Genomic DNA, 20247 nt, shown 5'->3' on the forward strand with positions numbered 1-20247 from the left:
AGCCGCCCTCCCCGCTGCGCCGATACGTCGGCGCCGCGGTTTGTCGAGGGTACGCACGGCTGTCCTCTCGCTCCCACAGTACGCTCTCGTAGACAGCCGTCCTCTAGCCGCACTACCAGCGCTGGCGACGTTCTTGTGGAGACGCGCGGCGGTCAGCACCGTCGCCGATGGAGACATTCGTGTGGAGACACACGGCGGTCAGCTTCTCCCACGGTACACGCATTCTAGGCTGAGGCCCGTGCATGTCGGTGTAGCGTTGAATGTTAGCTGATAGACGCTGTTAATCTCATTGTTTGCCGAAGTAGTTTATAGTCAATATGCTATGCTTAAGAAGCTTCATTGCCCTGTTCCGCACTCAATCTGTTTAGCTGAGATGGCATACCAAGCCCGATTAGTTGCTAAAATATCTTGCCATATATTTATTGTGACGTATATTGCCATGGTCTAGTAGCCAGTCAGTTAGGTGAAACAGCTCTACACCGTTTTATACTCGATCTTTGTTGCTGAGATGGCCTTCGATAGTTTGATGGCTGTGTGCTCGGCCTCATTGACTGCTGAAACAACCTGCCATAATTTAGCACTCAAATTTGTTTGCTGAATTAGCTTTACATATATTTCGTTACTTAGATCTGCTCGTCCAAATATCTTGCCATAGCTTTAGACATCGACCTAGGTATTTTTTTCTGGACTTCATAGAAAAGCATATATGTTTTTCCTGTAATATCTAGTAGAAGAACTAATTTGTATGTCTAACAGATGGACATGACTTGGGTAACTTCTGCTTGAAGATTCTCCACTGCATATGTCAAGGGGGTTGAAAACTTCATGAACTTTATCAGAGCTTAGTATGGTGGTCTGAAATCAGATGTGCTTTACCCGTGTAGCAGTTGTATGAATTCAGTTAGAAGACCCCAGTCAACTGTGCAAAATCATCTACACGTGTATGGGATGTTGGTCACATATACTTGGTGTGTTCATCATGGTGAAGCTGTGAACATCAATGTTACTGGCTATGTGGAAGCAGCAGATCACCATCTTGATCTGCCTGATGCTCAGGTGGAAGAGGAGGAGGAGGTGGTGGTGGTGGCGGAGCTAGTGAGTTTGACCAACATTGAAACAATGCTACGAAATGCTTGTGCATTTCGTGAACTTTCACCTGTAGAAGAAAAACGGTGGGCCCGCATGTTGGAACAATGCAACATGGCTGTCACCCCAGGAAATAAGCTGTCAGTATTCTCAGCTATGGTCACCTTTCTTCGGGTGAAGACATCTGAGCAGATGACCAACAAATCATTTGATACGATGTTGGCTACTTTTCGCAAATCTTTCTCATATGTGTCTGAGCTACCACACACCTACAGTAAAATGAAGAATTCCCTTCCTGCAGTTGTAATTGGATATGTAATGATCTATGTTTGTAAGAATAATTGTGTTCTGTTCCGGAAGGATTATGCCAACTTAATTGAATCCCCGGAATGCAAATCACCAAGATGGAAAGATGGCAATGCTGTGAAGAGGATTCCTCATAATGTTCTGAGACATTTTCCAATTATACCAAGATTGCAGAGGTTGTTTCATGGTGCTGAAACAAGAGAGGATGTACTATGGCATTCTAGGAACCAAGAGTACAGAGATCAGAATGTACTGAGCCATCCATCTCATGGTAGTGATTGGAAAATCTTCAATCACAAACACAAAAATTTGCTGCTGACCCGAGAAACATTAGACTTGGCTTAGCTTCAGATGGATTTAACCCATTTGGCCGCTAGAGTGCCACATATAGCATGTGGCCTGGCCTTGTTATCCCTTACAACATGCCTCCAAATGTCTGCACCAAAGAATCAAACTATATGATGGCCTTGCGCATCCCAGGTCCAAAAAGTGTTGGAAAGGATTTTGATTTATTCATGGGGCCTCTTATGGAGAAACTTCAACAACTATGGTTGGGTGTTCTCACACGAGACCTATATAGCAGCCCACCAGCTGATTTCTTTCTGCATGCTGTTATAATTTGGTGCATCGATGATTATCCGGCTTTGGGCACTATGTCAGGGCGAACGACACATGGTTACAATGCATGTGTTCGCTGTGATAGGAATCCGCTATCATATGCAATACTTAGCAAGATCTGTTACAATGGACACCGCCGTTTCCTTGCCAAGGACGAGTCGCGTCCTACAAAATACCGAAGACATGTGTTCAAAGCATGAAAACCATGATGCGGCAAAGAGACTCACCGCTGATGAGTTGCAAGTGGAATTAGAGAAGGTCAACCATATTACACCAGGAAACCATCATGGTAATGGTAGCGGGAAAAGGAAGCGTGGCAGGGCAGAAGAGAGATTATTGTTTACCTGTAGGTCCACTTTGTGGGACTTGTAGTATTGGAAAGATTTGGATCTGCGGCATAATCTTTATGTGATGCACATCGAGAAAAATATATGTGACAACATTATCGGCACGCTTCATAATATTGAAGGTAAGACGAAAGATACCTTAAAATCTAGGATTGATTTGACACACCTGGGTATCATAAAGGGTTTGCAGGTGGAAGATGAAGGTAAACCACGGGATATGGCACCAGTTGTGTACGTCTTGGACAAGGTAAAAAGAAAAGAATTCTGCGAGGTCATGTCACATGTGAGATTCCCACATGGATTTGCTTCCAACCCTGAAAGGAGAGTCACTGCATATGGAAACAAGGTAAAAGGGTTGAAAAATCATGACTACCACGTCCTACTTCAAAGGGTTTTGCCTGTTTTCCTTAGAGGATTGGGCCACCCTGACTTATACAGAGCAGTTGCAGAGTTAGGACAATTCTTCAGGGAACTCTGCAGTAGAAATATTAGGATAGATGCTTCGGAGCGTCTTAGAGACAAGATACCAACTATCCTATGCGACCTTGATAAGATATATCCTCCAGCCTTCTTTGATGTGATGGTGCCTTTGCCTGTTCATCTACCCGATGAGGCACTACTTAGAGGTCCAGTGCAGTATGGCTGGATGTAACCTATTGAAAGGTGCCTAGGCACTTTCAAGGGCTATGTTAGGAATAGAGCTAGACCCGAGGGTTCCATTGCAGAGGCCTATATTTCTACAGAAGCGTTGACATTCTGCACAAAATACATTGAAACAACTGATCGACTTAGCAAAGAGGTGGGTGAAGACAATCACGGGCTCAATGTTTTCAATTATTCTGTTCGAGTTACAGGGTAGAGTCGATAAGAGGACAAACCTAAAGATTTGGACAAAATGGTTTGGTATGTGTTGAATAACTATCCTGAGATACTACCTTATATCAAGTAACTGCTAAGTACTATAGCTTATACATCGTAATCTACTAAACTTGCAGCACATTCTTATATATTTAGATGTTTGACGCGATCACTATGTTGTGCAGGATCTACAAAAAGGTGTTACTGCCGCAAAATCCAAGAAACATTGACAAACTAGTTATGCCAGGATTTGCAAAATGGTTCAAGAGCCATGTAAGCTTTTGAATTGCACTGTCAGTTTTTTTTAATATACTAAGTACATAAGATGATCAGCTTGTCTATTTTCTAACCATAGGTTAAGAAGATGCGGGAGGGCAGTTGATGATGCCCTTTACGCACTAGCAATGGGTCCTGATACTCGGGTAAGACATTATGAATCTTGCATTATTGGAGATGTGTGCTACAACACCCTTGCACGCGACGAAGGCAGGAAGACACAAAACAGTGCCATCATGAGCACGGATACATACGAAAAAGAGACAACTAAAATGTATGCTAACATAACAGACATTGTTCAGTTGCAGTATATCTCTAGTTTCGAGGATCATCGGTGTGTGGTTCTATTGTGCTGTCGTTGGTATAACCTGTTTTCCAGGATCGCAAAACCCAAAGGTGATGATTATTTCAAACCCATCAATGTCAAGGCGGCGTACCATACCAACGAGCCTTTTATTTTGGCAAATCAAGCAACACAGACATTTTTCTTGGAAGACACATTTGCACATAGCGATGACTAGAGAGTATTGCAAAGGTTTGAGCAGGGGACTTCGTTTAATGAAGTTGCACAACAAGATGATGCTTACACTGCTCCTGATGTACAAGATTCCACAGATGTTCCTAATATCTTTGAGAACAATCACGTCAATGATGCTGGCGAAAAGATTGCCTGTCGTGCTGTGGACATACAAGAGTTGATCAAGAAGAAGCCAATGTTCGAGGACATTAAGGATGAAGAAGAAGATGACATTGTGGGGAATTACAATTCAAACTAATACACATGGCGAAGATGTTGACGCTGCTGCTGCGGATGATGATTAGATTGCTTTTGTCGTATATGCCTGTCAGAAGACATTTTTTATCTACTATGTGAATTTGTGTTTGCTATGACAACTAAAACCTGATGAACGTGTTGTTTAGTATTTTGCTGTGAGAACATCACTTGTTATGTATGTTGATTTGTGTTTGGTGATTGTATGACGACTAAAGCATGATGACATTTTTGTTTGGTTGTACTCATATTTGGCTGTGAAACTTGAATTTGATGACATAGTTTGGTGTTGGACTATAATTTGCTCGACGTCTTCGAATGGGAACAAAGCTGACCCGACAGGGCCTCCGCTAATTTATTTATTTATTACCAAAAGGGCCTCTGCTATTTATTTATTTATGAGCAAAACGGGATAACCCCCGATTTCCATTAATAGAAATCATTAGATGTTCACAACACTACGCCCAGCCTGCTACACAGGTTTCATTCATTACTAGTTTCAGCAAAGTGCTCATGTCATAGCCACTGAATACATCACGAGTGCTACATACACTGCAAATAAAGAGACAATCATCCCACAGAGCACATCAATTTTGCCCATTATCTTCACATTGCTGTCAAGGCCGTTCAGCAGCTGTTACTTGGCCATGATCAGACGAACTGCATCTTCAACCTTCTGCTCTGCATCTTTCTCTTCTGTCGTTCCTTCAGTTACTTGTCCAACAAACCAACCAGCTGGTATTGGGATTCCTCGGCTAACCAAATAATCAGCGTAGTTGCATTCCCCCACATCAGCAACTTCCCATAAATAAAAACCGCACAAAATTTCCCGTTTCTGCACGAATCAAATTGGAAGATCATCAACCAAACTATTAAAAAAATCAGCAACTGAAAGCAGCATAACAACACTTAAACATATTATTACCCCATGATTTGGCTACTTGTAGAAGACTCGTCCAGGGTTGAGGATTGTAGTTGAGACGCGATGGATGACTTTGCGTGATTTGCAGCAGTGGCACCACACGAACGGCAGCGGGTTGCGATGAGCAACCGGCTGCGGTCCGTGTGCCGGCAGGGGTGTGATGAGACCCATAGGCGATGGTACAGGTGGCGACTTGGCGCATATCTAGTTGTTGCCTACTGAAGAGCAGGTGGACAAGCAGCCTGCGGACATGGTCGCTGTGGCCAGAGCTTCTGATGCTAGGCAGAGTAAGTAGAGAAGAGGAGAAGCAAACATTGGATATGTCAGTTCCATTACTTGCGGAGTAGCATAGCACCATATATAGTCATAGTCTAGGTTTGGATTCGAACCAGCTACAGGAGCATGTCTCACTTTTTTCTAAAACTCAGCAACGCCTCTTTACTGGTACACTAGATTGTTCTGTACGCCTTCTCAAGTCTTTGATTTTCTTTCTTTTTTTGCGAGGAAGGAAGGAGGGAAAAATTGAGAGTTCCTGGGACTCGAACCCAAGACCTCTCGGTTGAAAACTAAGGGTGCTAGTCACTTATGTGACGAACGTTCCCTGGGAGGAGGACGACAGACAAACACATTTCCTTGCAGTTTTAGTTCTGACAGAAGATCGAACGGTCGCAGTTTCGGGAATGTTTTCAGGCAAACGAGCCTCGTTTTTCTTTTCTTCCTATATATAAAAAAGTATGCTAATTGGTGTCGGCTTAGTCAACAAATGATTGTGCCAACCTTGACCCTTGGATTGACATTCAACATCTGTCATGTTTCTTCAGTCTCTTCTTCCCCCAGCCACCAAAGCCAAACCAGCGCCGGCGGGACCGCCTGCTCCCACCTGGCGATGCTGCCGCGCACGCATCGTGGCCACATCACACCCTAAAACTATATGGATCTTCCCCGGCTCCTATTCGTTACGGTCCAAGGCCTCACCATCGTCCTCTGCCTTTATTCGCTCGCCGCGGCGCCGCCCTCCGGTGTTGTCGACATGGTCAACAACCGAGAGGAAGAAGGAGATGACTGTACATGGTGATGATGATAGTAGGGACCCACCAGTGCGCGAAGTAATTTTTTTCGGGACGGAGAAGGGTATCAACTTGGTTGTGCGGGAGCTGTAGCCCGTCTAGCCCAGGCTTTTATTTCATATGTTTACCACATGACCAACCCAGTTTGTTTTTTTCCATTCTAAAAATGGCTAGCCCAGCTATTTTGTTTTTTGCAGAATAAACAACGTAGGTCTACTTGCTTTTCTACACCCTGCTGGGCCGGAAATCTTTCAAGACGAGGAGGGATGCATTTTGCCTAGAAAATGGGCTATAATTAATAAGAATTGGGCTATAAGTAATAACAAATGGGCTGTAAAATGAAAAAATACAGCAAACAGGCAATTAGTTACAAAATACTTTTTCTTTTGGATTTTGATATGTTATATTTCATTGTTATTATGTGGGTGAAATTTCATTGGATTTAAATTAAGGTATGTTTAGTTTTTAAATTAATTTGAATCTGGCTAGAAATTTCGGGTTGTGTGCTGTTTGGGACAGATTTGGAAGCTAACTTGAGGGTCTACTAGGTTGACGTGTACAAAAGGCTTTGTCAACTTAGTCCACAAACGATTTTAGTAGCAGTGACCATTGGATGTTAATCCAACGGTCGTGCTACTTCTTCAATATCTGATCTTCTTGCTCCAGCCGCTCAAACCAGCGCTGGTAGGACTGCCTGGTCCCGCCTCCCGTGGCCGGCTGTGCTGCCGCACTGCCCCCACCCTACTCCATTGCTGGCCAGGCCATTCCTCTACTCGCCCAAACCTCCTGTTATTTTCCGGTGACGGCAGCCGAACCAGCAAACCCTCATACTCCCCAATGCGTGGGCAACCACTGCTGAGTCTTCCCCGGCTCCATGTTATTCCCTTCATAGGCCTCACCGTCGTCCATCGCCCTGGTGCTCTCAGCGCGGCGTGGTCAACATGGTCAATGAATGACATCCTTCGGAAGTGGACTTTATGTGGAGAGGCTGACAGCTGGGTCCATGGATGCACACAAGGAGATGCCTCCTTATTACGTGCAAAATAATGATTCCTCCACCTTACAGCCGGGACCTACCGGAAGGGCCTCTGTATTTCGCAAAAAAAGTTCCCCCTGCTGACAGCTCGGACCCACCAGCTATATCTTCGCACGCAAGGAAGTGCCTCCTTATTACGCACAAAAAATGAATACTCCCCCTGCTAGCTGGGACTTACCATAGTGGGAGGCTGACTTGTGGGCCTACTAAGTTGACGTGGATGGAGGGCTTTGTCAACTTAGTCAATATGAACGATTCTAGATCCAGTGACCATACGATGTCCATCCAACGGTCGTAGTGCTTCTTCAACCTATGGTCTTCTTGCTCCAGCCGCCCAAACCAGCATCGGTCGTGCTGCCTGCTCCTGCCTCCCGTGGCCGGTGTGCTGCCGCGGAGGCTTCACCGTCCCTACTACTCCCATCGCTGGCCAGGCCATCCCTCTACTCACACACACCCCTGTTATTCTGTAGCGACAGCAGCCTCACACCCAAGCCAAATTAGTGAACGCTCGTACTCCTCTCCGCGTGGGCATCCACTGTCGCATCTTCCCTGGCACCGCGTCATCCCCTTCCTAGGCCTCGCCGTCGTCCATCTCCTTGGAGCTCTCGGCGTGGCGTGGTCAATGTGGTCAACGATTGACTTCCATTAGAAGAGTACTGTACATGGAGAGGCTGATAGCTGGGTCCACGGCCACAGCAAGGAAGTGCCTCCTTATTACGCGAAAAATAATGATTCCTCCACCTGACAGCAAGGATCCACCAGATGGGCCACTTCTACCTCTTGAGCACTGCGTTGGTTTTCCCCGAAGAGGAAGGGATGATGCAGCAAAGTAGCGTAAGTATTTCCCTCAGTTTTTGAGAACCAAGGTATCAATCCAGTAGGAGGCTACGCGTGAGTCCCTTGCACCTGCACAAAACAAATAAATCCTCGCAACCAACGCAAATAGGGGTTGACAATCCCTATAGGGCCACTTACGAGAGTGAGATCTGATAGATATGATAAGATAATATTTTTGGTATTTTTATGATAAAAGATGCAAAGTAAAATAAAGGCAAAGGAAAAAGCAAAGGAAATAACTAAGTAGTAGGAGATCAATATGATAAAGATAGACCTGGGGGCCATAGGTTTCACTAGTGGCTTCTCTCAAGACCATAAGTATTCTGCGGTGGGTGAACAAATTACTGTTGAGCAATTGACACAATTGAGCATAGTTATGAGAATATCTAGGTATGATCATGTATATAGGCATCATGTCCGAGACAAGTAGACCAACTCCTGCCTGCATCTACTACTATTACTCCACTCCTCGACCGCTATCCAGCATGCATCTAGAGTATTAAGTTAAAAAAACAGAGTAACGCCTTAAGCAAGATGACATGATGTAGAGGGATAGAGTGATGCAATATGAAGAAAACCCCATCTTGTTATCCTCGATGGCAACAATACAATGCGTGCCTTGCTGCCCTTACTGTCACCGGGAAAGGACACCGCAAGATTGAGCCCAAAGCTAAGCACTTCTCCCATTGCAAGAAAGATCAATCTAGTAGGCCAAACCAAACTGATAATTCGAAGAGACTTGCAAAGATAACCAATCATACATAAAAGAATTCAGAGAAGATTCAAATATTATTCATAGATAGACTTGATCATCAACCCACAATTCATCGGTCTCAACAAACACACTGCAAAAAGAAGATTACATCGAATAGATCTCCACAAGAGAGGGGGAGAACATTGTATTGATATCCAAAAAGAGAGAAGAAGCCATCAAGCTACTAACTATGGACCCATAGGTCTGAGGTAAATTACTCACACTTCATCAGAGAGGCTATGGTGTTGATGTAGAAGCCCTCCGTGATCGATGCCCCCTCCGGCGGAGCTCCGGAATAGGCCCCAAGATGGGATCTCATGGACGCAGAAAGTTACGGCGGTGGAATTAGGGTTTTGGCTCCTCATCTGATTGTTTGGGGGTACGTGGATATATATAGAAGGAAGGAGTACGTCGGTGGAGCAACAGGGGGCCCACGAGGGTGGAGGGCATGCCTAGGGTAGGCATGCGCGCCCCCTACCTCGTGGCCTCCTGTTTTATTTCTTGACGTAGGGTCCAAGTCTCTCTGGTCTTATTTGTTGAGAAAATCACATTCCCGAAGGTTTCATTCCGTTTGGACTCCGTTCGATATTCCTATTCTTCAAAACCCTAAAACAGGCAAAAAACAACAATTCTAGGCTGGGCCTCCGGTTAATAGGTTAGTCCCAAAAATAGTATAAAAGTGGATAATAAAGCCCAATAATGTCAAAAACAGTAGATAATATAGCATAGAGCAATCAAAAATTATAGATTCATTGGAGACGTATCAAGCATCCCCAAGCTTAATTCCTGGTCGTCCTCGAGTAGGTAAATGATAAAAACAGAATTTTTGACGCGGAGTGCTACTTGGCATAATTTTAATGTAATTCTTCTTAATTGTGGTATCAATATTTAGATCCGAAAGATTCAAGACAAAAGTTCATATTGACATAAATAATAATGATACTTCAAGCATACTAACAAAGCAATTATGTCTTCTCAAAATAACATGGCTAAAGAAAGTTGTCCCTACAAAATCATATAGTCTGGCTATGCTCTATCTTCACCACACAAAATATTTAAATCATGCACAACCCCGATGACAAGCCAACCAATTGTTTCATACTTTTGACATTCTCAAAACTTTTTCAATCTTCACGCAATACATGAGGGTGAGCCATGGAATAGAGTGGTGGTTGTGGAGAAGACAAAATGGGAGAAGATAGTCTCACATCAACTAGGCATATCAACGGGCTATGGAGATGCCCATCAATAGATATCAATGTGAGTGAGTAGGGATTGCCATGCAACGGATGCACTAGAGCTATAAGTATAGGAAAGCTCAAAAAGAAACTAAGTGGGTGTGCATCCAACTTTCTTGCTCATGAAGACCTAGGGCATTTTTGAGGAAGCCCATCATTGGAATATACAAGCCAAGTTCTATAATGAAAGATTCCCACTAGTATATGAAAGTGATAACATGAGAGACTCTCTACTATGAAGATCATGGTGCTACTTTGAAGCACAAGTGTGGTAAAAGGATACTAACCTTGTCCCTTCTCTCTTTTTCTCTCATTTTTTTATTTGGGCCTTTTCTCCTTTTTATGGCCTATTTTCTTTTTCTTTTTTTATTTGGGCTTCTTTGGCCTCTTTTATTTATTTTTCGTCCGGAGTCTCATCCCGACTTGTGGGGGAATCATAGTCTACATCATCCTTTCCTCACTGGGACAATGCTCTAATAATGATGATCATCACACTTTTATTTTTCTTACAACTCAACAATTACAACTCGATACTTAGAACAAAATATGACTCTATGTGAATGCCTCCGGCGGTGTACCGGGATATGCAATGATGCATGAGTGACATGTATGAAAGAATTATGAATGGTGGCTTGTCCACAAATATGATGTCAACTACATGATCATGCTAAGCAATATGACACTGATGGAGTGTGTCATAATAAACAGAATGATGGAAAGTTGCATGGCAATATATCTTGGAATGGCTATGGAAATGCCGTAATAGGTAGGTATCGTGGCTGTTTTGAGGAAGGTATATGGTGGGTGTATGATACCGGCGAAAGGTGCATGGTATTAGAGAGGCTAGCAAAGGTGGAAGGGTGTGAGTGCGTATAATCCATGGACTCAACATTAGTCATAAAGAACTCGTATACTTATTGCAAAAATCTACAAGTCATCAAAGCAAAGTATTACGGGCATGCTCCTAGGGGGATAGATTGGTTGGAAAATACCATGCCTCGTCCCCGACCGCCACTCATAAGGAAGGCAATCAATAAATAAATTATGGTCCGACTTCATCAGATAACGGTTCACCATACGTGCATGCTACAGGAATCACAAGCTTCAACACAAGTATTTCTTAAATTCACAACTACTCAACTATCACAACTTTAATATCACCATCTTTATATCTCAAAACAATTATCAAGTATCAAACTTATCATAGTATTCAACACACCCATAAGAAAATTTTATTATTAATCTTGTATACCAAGCATATTAGGATTTTAAGCAAATTACCATGCTATTTAAGACTCTCAAAATAATCTAAGTGAAGCATGAGAGATCAATAGTTTCTACAAAACATATCCACCACTGTGCTCTAAAAGGATATAAGTGAAGTACTAGAGCAAAATTATATAACTCAAAAGATATAAGCGAAGCACATAGAGTATTCTAGCAAATTCTAAATCATGTATGGCTCTCTCAAAAGGTGTGTAAAGCAAGGATGATTGTGGTAAACTAACAAGCAAAGACTCAAATCATACAAGATGCTCGAAGAAAAACACATATCATGTGGTAAATAAAAATATAGCTCCAAGTAAAGTTAGCGATAGAAGTAGACGAAAGAGGGGATGCCTTCCGGGGCATCCCCAAGCTTTGGCTTTTAGGTGTCATTAGATTATCTTGGGGGTGCCATGGGCATCCCCAAGCTTAGGCTCTTGCCACTCCTTGTTCCATAATCCGTCAAATCTTTACCCAAAACTTGAAAACTTCACAATACAAAACTTAAAGTAGAAAATCTCATGAGCTCCGTTAGCGAAAGAAAATAAAAGATCACTTCAAGGTACTGTAATGAACTCATTCTTTATTTATACTGGTGTTATACCTACTGTATTCCAACTTCTCTATGTTTTATAAACTATTTTACTAGCCATAGATTCATCTAAATAAGCAAACAACACACGAAAAAAAGAATCTGTCAAAAACAGAACAGTCTGTTGTAATTTGTAGCTAGCGCAAGATCTGGAACCCCAAAAATTCTAAAATAAATTTCTGGACGTGAGGAATTTATCTATAAATCATCTGAAAAAATAATTAACTAAACTAGTCATCAACCCGTGCAGCTTCACGGGCTAGCAATTTTGAGGGAAACATGGATATTAAAAAAATTAATGAGTTGGAATAAATTAAATATATATTTAAATAACTCAGCAACATTATAAAAATTCTCAGTGAATATTACCGAAGAGCATTGTTTTGAAAATCTATAGTTAATTGTTTAAGACCCTAAGTTTCCAAGTATTCGGAATTTGATTGTTGAATCTAAATAACTCAGCAACATTATAAAAATCCTCATTGAATTATAAGTGAGAATATCTTCATCAATATGCTATAAACAACTCAAAGGGGATTCAGTAAGATATTATTGTTTTGGTATGATATTTGTTTTATTACATATTTTTTGGAAAATGACATCAGAATGAGAAACACCATTCATGAGAGAATGGTTAAAAAGATATTCTTAATTCCAGGAAGAAAATTAGTTTGACTATTTATTTGGTTCGATTACTGAGAGAATAATTATGTACCATAAACACATAAGTGCTAAATGTGCATGAAGTTTTTTCATGTAATACAGAGTCTATGTAATCTGTTAGAGGGCAAGAGGACAAATTTTTTTATGTTAAAATGAGGAAGGAATGCATCCATGTCTAAATGTGAAAATTAGGTTTGTGATGACACTCTCCGCATCCTTCTTTTTGATGCTCCTGTTTTCTGGTAGAGAAAAGGGGAAACCCCCACAACAAAAATTAACCAATAGTGTGCGAAAAGTCATATATGCATCCAAAGAATTTGGAAATACAACAACAAAATATAATAGAAAAAAAAAGTAGGAGCACCACCATTTGTTGTGGCGAAGAATTGTTTTCGACAACCATAAGGATTTTTTGTAATAACTATTATTACAAAGTCTATAAAGATATTAAGAAGGCAATTAACATACAAATTTGAAACAGCTTGCAGTCTAATGTGCAAAATATCAGATAACGAAGCAATGAGGTGCAGGTATACAGGTTAATAATGAGGTTAGAAGACTACATACGGTTAAATTCCCTAGTGTGAAGTGAGAAAGATCTGATGCACAATATTACTATCTTTGAGAAAATAGCAGTAGAGACCATGGGTATAGATATACATATCCAAGATGCATGGATGTAGTACATGTATTGAAAAGGAGGGAGTACCTGTTGTGAGTATCAAACTGTCAACGACATGAACAGAGATGGATGATGGGCTGCTGTTGTTAACTTTCTTCGGCAATGAAGCATCACTCTTAGCAGCAGCCACCGAGGAAGTAGCATGTACTGTTTGCTTCCTGTAGCCAGATGTGCCTGCCGCCATCTTGTACAGGTAGCTCCTGCAGCAGATATGTTGCTATCTCACTATCTGCTGGGATAAGATGGAGAAGATCGCTAGGATCTCTATGTTCGTCCACCCAGTCTGGCACCCGCACCTCCTTACCTGGTTGTAGCCTTGTCCGCACTTGTTGTCTTGTCGCCGACGGCGTGAGAGTACACCATGGTGTACACCTAGCCGTGATGCAGCATCGCCAATCGCTGGCAGCCAGACTTGCCACAGGGAGCGCAACAACTCATGCTCCCCTCCTCCAGCGTGTGGTTTTAGTCCTGTATATTCCAGAATTGGTACTCCACCAAGTCGCATGTCGAGTCGTACCGATCCACATAACGGTGGCAGATCATTGTCGGCAGCACCACGGCACCATCATGGAGCAGGTTGGCTTGATTGTTTGCGGACATGGTCATGCACGATGCTTTCGCATAGTTCCTTCAGCGAGAAGGCTGGCTTGGCTGACCTGAACGATCGATATTTGCAGATTAATTTAACTAATAATCCCAATAGATCATGGAGAAAAAAGAGGAGGACCTAGCACCAATCTGATAGAAATCGAGAGGACGTCAACATGACAACAGTAAGAGAAAGAAGTTAGACATCATACTATAGAGAGAAAATAGGCAAGGGAGGATGCACTGCCCGTGGCGGCTCGATCCTAGAGCAAGTCTAGTAGAAATCAAAAGGAGGAGAAATCATGACATGGAGAGAAATAAGAGAGAGATCGAGAACAGATTGATAATGATACTGCTCCGGACTCCTGGTGTGGATGATTATGGTGATAGGAATCGTTTTTTTACAGGGTGAAAGGAGTCATATCAACTATTTAACTTTCATCCAAAGGTAAATAGTGATTTAACTATGAGGATTAATCTGGTGGCTCCTATGGTGCCTCCAGTTAGTAAAAATAAGATATAAGATATAAGAAGGTTCATGGGATCCACATATTTCTTTTTCCGTTATTGATTGGTCTTCTCCTTGCTGCTCTGTGTGCTCGGTTTTTGTAAACACCAACAAATTCGTAGTTACCACATAAATCATCATCTGCTTGATAACAAAAAATCTTCACTATTTATAATGAATAAATGTAGCATGATATTATATATCGCAATTGTGTTTTCATGAAAAGAGCACACTTTTTATTCTCTGATTGTAAAAATTGAAGGCTCTTTCTTTTAGTTTCACACATCTGATACACACCTAAACTTTTATCGTCAAATTCGAGCTTGGCATAGAACTGAAAATAGTCTGAAAATTTAGGCCTTGCACTGCACATAATCATACAGAACCAATCTAGGCACAGTAAATCGTTGAAGAAAATTCACTACATTAACTGAAGAAAAATTGGCTCCACTGCTATGGTAATCCTGCTAGTACTTCTTAATAGAAAAACACAAATTATGGAATAAGCACATAATCATGAAGCTTATTCTGCTATAAGATTTATCCTTAAGAGGTCTTAATATTCGGATCTCACAAGTGGGAAAAACTCCTAGCACAATGATGTATGGATGAAAGAAACATCAACCTTAGCATTATCCAAATAATAATCATGGGAGGAACATACAAAAATAAATAAGCTCTGGCAGGAATCGACCAAACCTGAGGAATCGATCTGGTTGCTAGATATCCTCGGCTTTTAGAGTAGCACTCATACTGGATGATTGAATCAACCATCATGTGTGTGCTAGTAGCTTGCGCTTGAGCATCTTGTCATATCTTTGTTAGTCGTCATTGCCGGAGGCATGTGAGCATCTATGACAACAACATAAATAGAGCTTGGAAAATATGAAATATGCACTGCTTAAATGATCGAAGAGATGTTGACAGTGGGTATGAATTTCTGTAATTTTGTTAAGAACCTTTTGAGTTGAACATAGTAATCACGTTCAAAGTTTTTTGCATGACCCAATAGCAGCTTTTTTCAAACCATACATCATAATTAGGAAATCTGAACTTCTGATGTGACCAAGGGAGAACCTGTTTCCTCCTTGACGATCTTTGACACAACCTTCACTACAAGAAATATGTCAATTTATGACCTTCTGTCAGTGACCCTCGAAGAATTGGTCATAAATTTATGACCATTTTAGACCAATTGGTCAAAAGCTGTTCAGGGGGCTTCAAACCCTAAACCATTGCGACCATTTTGGTCAGAAAGGTCGTAATTTCCTTACACGAAATGGTCACAAAGCAAACAGTGCTAGTCCGCTGCCTTATTTCTAGTTGTTAATGACCAATATAGATGGTCATAGCCTTGTAGATTGTGGTGGGTTGTGATGACTAGGCGCCATCTCATCAGTTTTGCCTATGTGTCATGTCCATGTGGCAGTTTTTGCCCTAGGTTGTGAAGCAACCTATATTTCTATCATTCCCAAAATTCCCAAAAAAATCTCATAAATTCTTTGGGTCATATCTTCATCAAATATGTAAAAATCCTTCCTTGCCTAGTTTAAAACTAATTCAACAATATTCATTTTCCTATTATGTTCACAACAACACTTTATGAAGGAAGTGCTATTTATATATTCTTGATTGCCCTACGAATTTTTGGGCACTCTTTCCTTTCCAAATCATTACCGCATGACAAAATTCAGCTCCATTTGCCTAGCAAATCTTCCTCGGCAAATTTCCAAAGTTTTTGTCCACCTAGAAGCATTGTGAAGGAAGTACCTTTTTTATATCTCTAAATGACATGAAATTTATACAGTTTCTTCATATGCCCAAATTATCACCCTCCTCCAAATTGCAGCTCAGTCAAATCATCTATGCGAGCCCAGGTTCAATTTATATTTTATGGCCAAATTGGCATGTTGCAAAGCAAGTGTTATATAGACCCCTCCTATTACCCTCAAACTTTTCGGGCACTCTTCCATACCCAAATCATTGCCACATGATAATATTCAGCTCAATTTTCCTAGTAAATCTTTCTCGGGAAATTTCGAAAGTTTCTACCTCGAGAGAAGCTTTGTGAAGTAAGTACTAGCTAGGCTTACCCAGATGATCTGAAAATTGACCAGCGCATGACCATACCTAAGTAACTTACCTAGACCAATTTTGAGATCATTTCATTCATCCAATCTCTCTCACTAGTTTTCCCAAGTTTTTGTCCATAGAAGAGCATTGTGCAGGAAGTACTACTTTGGCATGTCCAAATGGTATCAATTTTCTGCAATGCTTTCCTATGCCCAAATAACCATCCTCCACAAAATTTCCGCTCAATCCATTCATTATTTTGAGCCCAGCTTCAACATTCATATTTTTGTCCAACGTGGTACTTTGCAAAGCAAGTACCACCTAGGATCCTCCTTTTGAGCTAAAAATTTGTGAAGACATTCTCCTTAGTAGATGATCATCCTCAGCCAAAATTCGCTCCCATTGTCCATGTGCATTTCCCGTACCGCTAATCAAACACTTGGCTGCTAATTCATGTTTGAGCATCTATCGGTCTTCTCGTGAGAATCTTATGTTGTAATTTTCTTCCTAGCACCAACCTGGGGAGTGCCCAACCCACTAGACATGCCTAAGCCGCCCAGAACACATGGCAACATTACGGTCACGCGGTGACCACGCGACGGGCATGCGAGTTTACGCGCTCTAGAGTTGGGGCCCTCGGCCACCGCCCAAACCACGACGTATCGCCACCAAACCATGTATTTATGATTAAATAGGTCCTTATGTAACTAGAAATGATTTTTGGAAAAAATAAATAGCAAACTATGAGGTAGCTGCAGTTCAAATTTGACCCGCTTCCAGCTGAATCGGCAGAAATTTGTCTTTTTCACGAGAGGTGGATCAAAAATTTTTACACCCAACCATTTCGTCAATTGTGCATTGAATATGTCCTAGTATTTTATAAAATTGATTTGATCCAATTTTGCAACAATTATTTGGTAGTTCCTTCACAAAAAAACCTCCTTTCGGGCACTCGGAAAATGAAAAATGGTTTTTTCGTCCAAAGAAAATGAAAACATCCTTAGGCAACATTGTTTGCCATTCCAATATGCACCCATATGCACAATATGAGATCATTTGAACAAACTATGCCACGAATGTGGCCATAAGATTGATCATTTGGCTTGAAAGCCATGAATCTTCAAAGATGATAGCTCATTTCTGAGAACAGTTTTTTAAAATAATTGCCGTATTACAAGTTTGTTATTTTTCTTTGGAACTTGGCCATATATAGTGACACAATGCGAAGGTTTCCCAATTTTTTGATTTTTTTTGAATATTTTATGCCCGTTTCAAAATGCAGTCAAAACGGCGGGCTTCACCGTTCCTAGCTAGTGGTTGAATCTTGGAAAACTTTTGGTGTTTCTCTGATTAAATAGATACTTATGTACCTATAAATGATTTTTTAAAAAAATAAATAGCAAACTATGAGGCAACTGCAGTTCAAATTTGACCCGCTTCCAGCTGAATCGGCGGAAATTTGTCTTTTTCACGAGAGGTAGATCAAAACTTTTTACACCCAACCATTTTGTCAATTGTGCATTAAATATGCCCTAGTATTTTAGAAAATTGATTTGGTCCAATTTTGCAACAATTATTTGGTAGTTCCTTCACAAAAAACCTCCTTTTGGGCACTCGAAAAATGGAAAATGGTTTTTTCGTCCAACGAAAATGAAAACTTCCTTAGGCAACATTGTTTGCCATTCCAATATGCACCCTTGTGTACAATATGAGATCATTTGAACAAACTATGCCATGAATGTGGCCATAAGATTGATCATTTGGCTTGAAAGCCATTGATCTCCACACGTGATAACTCGTTTCTGAGAATACTTTTTTAAAATAATTGTCGTATTACAAGTTTGTTATTTTTCCTGGGAACTTGGCCACATATAATGACACAATGCGAAGGTTTTCCAATTTTTCGATTTTTTTTGAATTTTTTATGCCCGTTTCAAAATGCGGTCAAAACGGCGGGTTTGACCGTTCCTAGCTAGTGGTTGAATCTTGGAAATTTTTTGATGTTTCTCTGATTAAATAGATACTTATGTATCTAGAAATGATTTTTTGAAAAAATAAAGAGCAAACTACAAGGCAGGTACAGTTGAAATTTGACCCGCTTCCTACTGAATCAGCGAGAATTTGTCTTTTCACCGGAGGTGGATCAAGGCATTTGACACCTAATCATTTGGTCAATTGTGAATAAAATATGGCCTAGTATTTTATAAAATTGATTTGGTCCAATTTTGCAACAATTATTTGGGATGTCCTTCACAAAAAACCCTCCTTTTGGGCACTCGAAAAATGAAAAATGGTTTTTTCGTCCAAAGAAAATGAAAACTTCCTTAGGCAACATTGTTTGCCATTCCAATATGCACCCTTGTGCACAATAGGAGATCATTTGAACAAACTATGCCATGAATGTGGGCATAGAATTGATCATTTGGCTTGAAAGCCATGAATCTTCACGCATGATAGCTCATTTCTGATAACACTTTTTTAAAAGAATTGCCGTATTACAAGTTTATTATTTTTCCTGGTAACTTGGTCATATATAATGACACAATGCGAAGGTTTTCCAATTTTTTGATTTTTCTTCAATTTTTTATGCCCGTTTCAAAATGCGGTCAAAACGGCGGGAATGACCGTTCCTAGCTAGTGGTTGAATCTTGGAATTTTTTTGGTGTTTCTCTGATTAAATAGATACTTATGTACCTAGAAATGATTTTTGGAAAAAATAAAGAGCAAACTACAAGGCAGCTACAGTTCAAATTTGACCCACTTCCATCTGAATCGGCGGAAGTTTGTCTTTTTCACCAGAGGTGGATCAAAACTTTTGACACCCAACCATTTGGTCAATTGTGCATTAAATATGTCCTAGTATTTTATAAAATTGATTTGGTACAATTTTGCAACAATTATTTGGGAGGTCCTTCACAAAAAACCCTCCTTTTAGGCACTCGAAAAATGGAAAATGGTTTTTTCGTCCAAAGAAAATGAAACCTTCCTTAGGCAACATTGTTTGCCATTCCAATATGCACCCTTGTGCACAAAAGGAGATGATTTTTTGAATTTTTCATGTGAAAAAGTAGAAAAAAAGAATGCTCAAGGATTCTTTTTTGAAACATAAATTGTCTTTTTGATGAGAGGTGAATCAATAACATTTTACATTTTAAGATTTGGTCAATTGTACATAAAATGTTGTCTTATAGTTTTGGAAAATGGTGTGGTGCCATTTTGAAAGAAATATTTGGTAGATTCTTCACAAAAAAGAATTTTGTCACTCCGAAAATAGAAAATGATTTTCCCCCCTAAAAACTCATTTCTCATAACACTTTTTAAAGATATTTGTTTTATTCCAATTCCAAGTTTGTTAGTTTTACTAAAAAACTAGGTCACATTTGCTGACACAATGAGAATGTTTTTATTTTTTTGAATTCTCATATCATAAAACTGTTTATATGATTCAACATCTTATTTTTAATTGATTAAGACCAATTTAGATGGTCATAACGTGTACTGGGCTCTGATTGGTCCATGAGCATGTCACGCGGATCATGGCTTCAGCGCCGTCGGATGCTCCTCTCCAGATCCAGATTCGACGGCAGCCCTTTCTCCCTCACCCCCTCTTTGTCTGAAAAAAAGGAAACTCCCTCCCGCACGCGAACCCTAGCGTCGTCTCCCTCTCCAGATCCAGATCTGCCACCCCTCTCCCTCTCCCCTCGCCGCCTCGCCTCCCCTCTCCCTCTCCCCTCGTCGCCTCGCCTCCCCTTGCCGCC

Source organism: Triticum dicoccoides, chromosome 2A (assembly GCF_002162155.2).
Source record: "Triticum dicoccoides isolate Atlit2015 ecotype Zavitan chromosome 2A, WEW_v2.0, whole genome shotgun sequence".
In the NCBI taxonomy this organism is placed as follows: Eukaryota; Viridiplantae; Streptophyta; class Magnoliopsida; order Poales; family Poaceae; genus Triticum; species Triticum dicoccoides.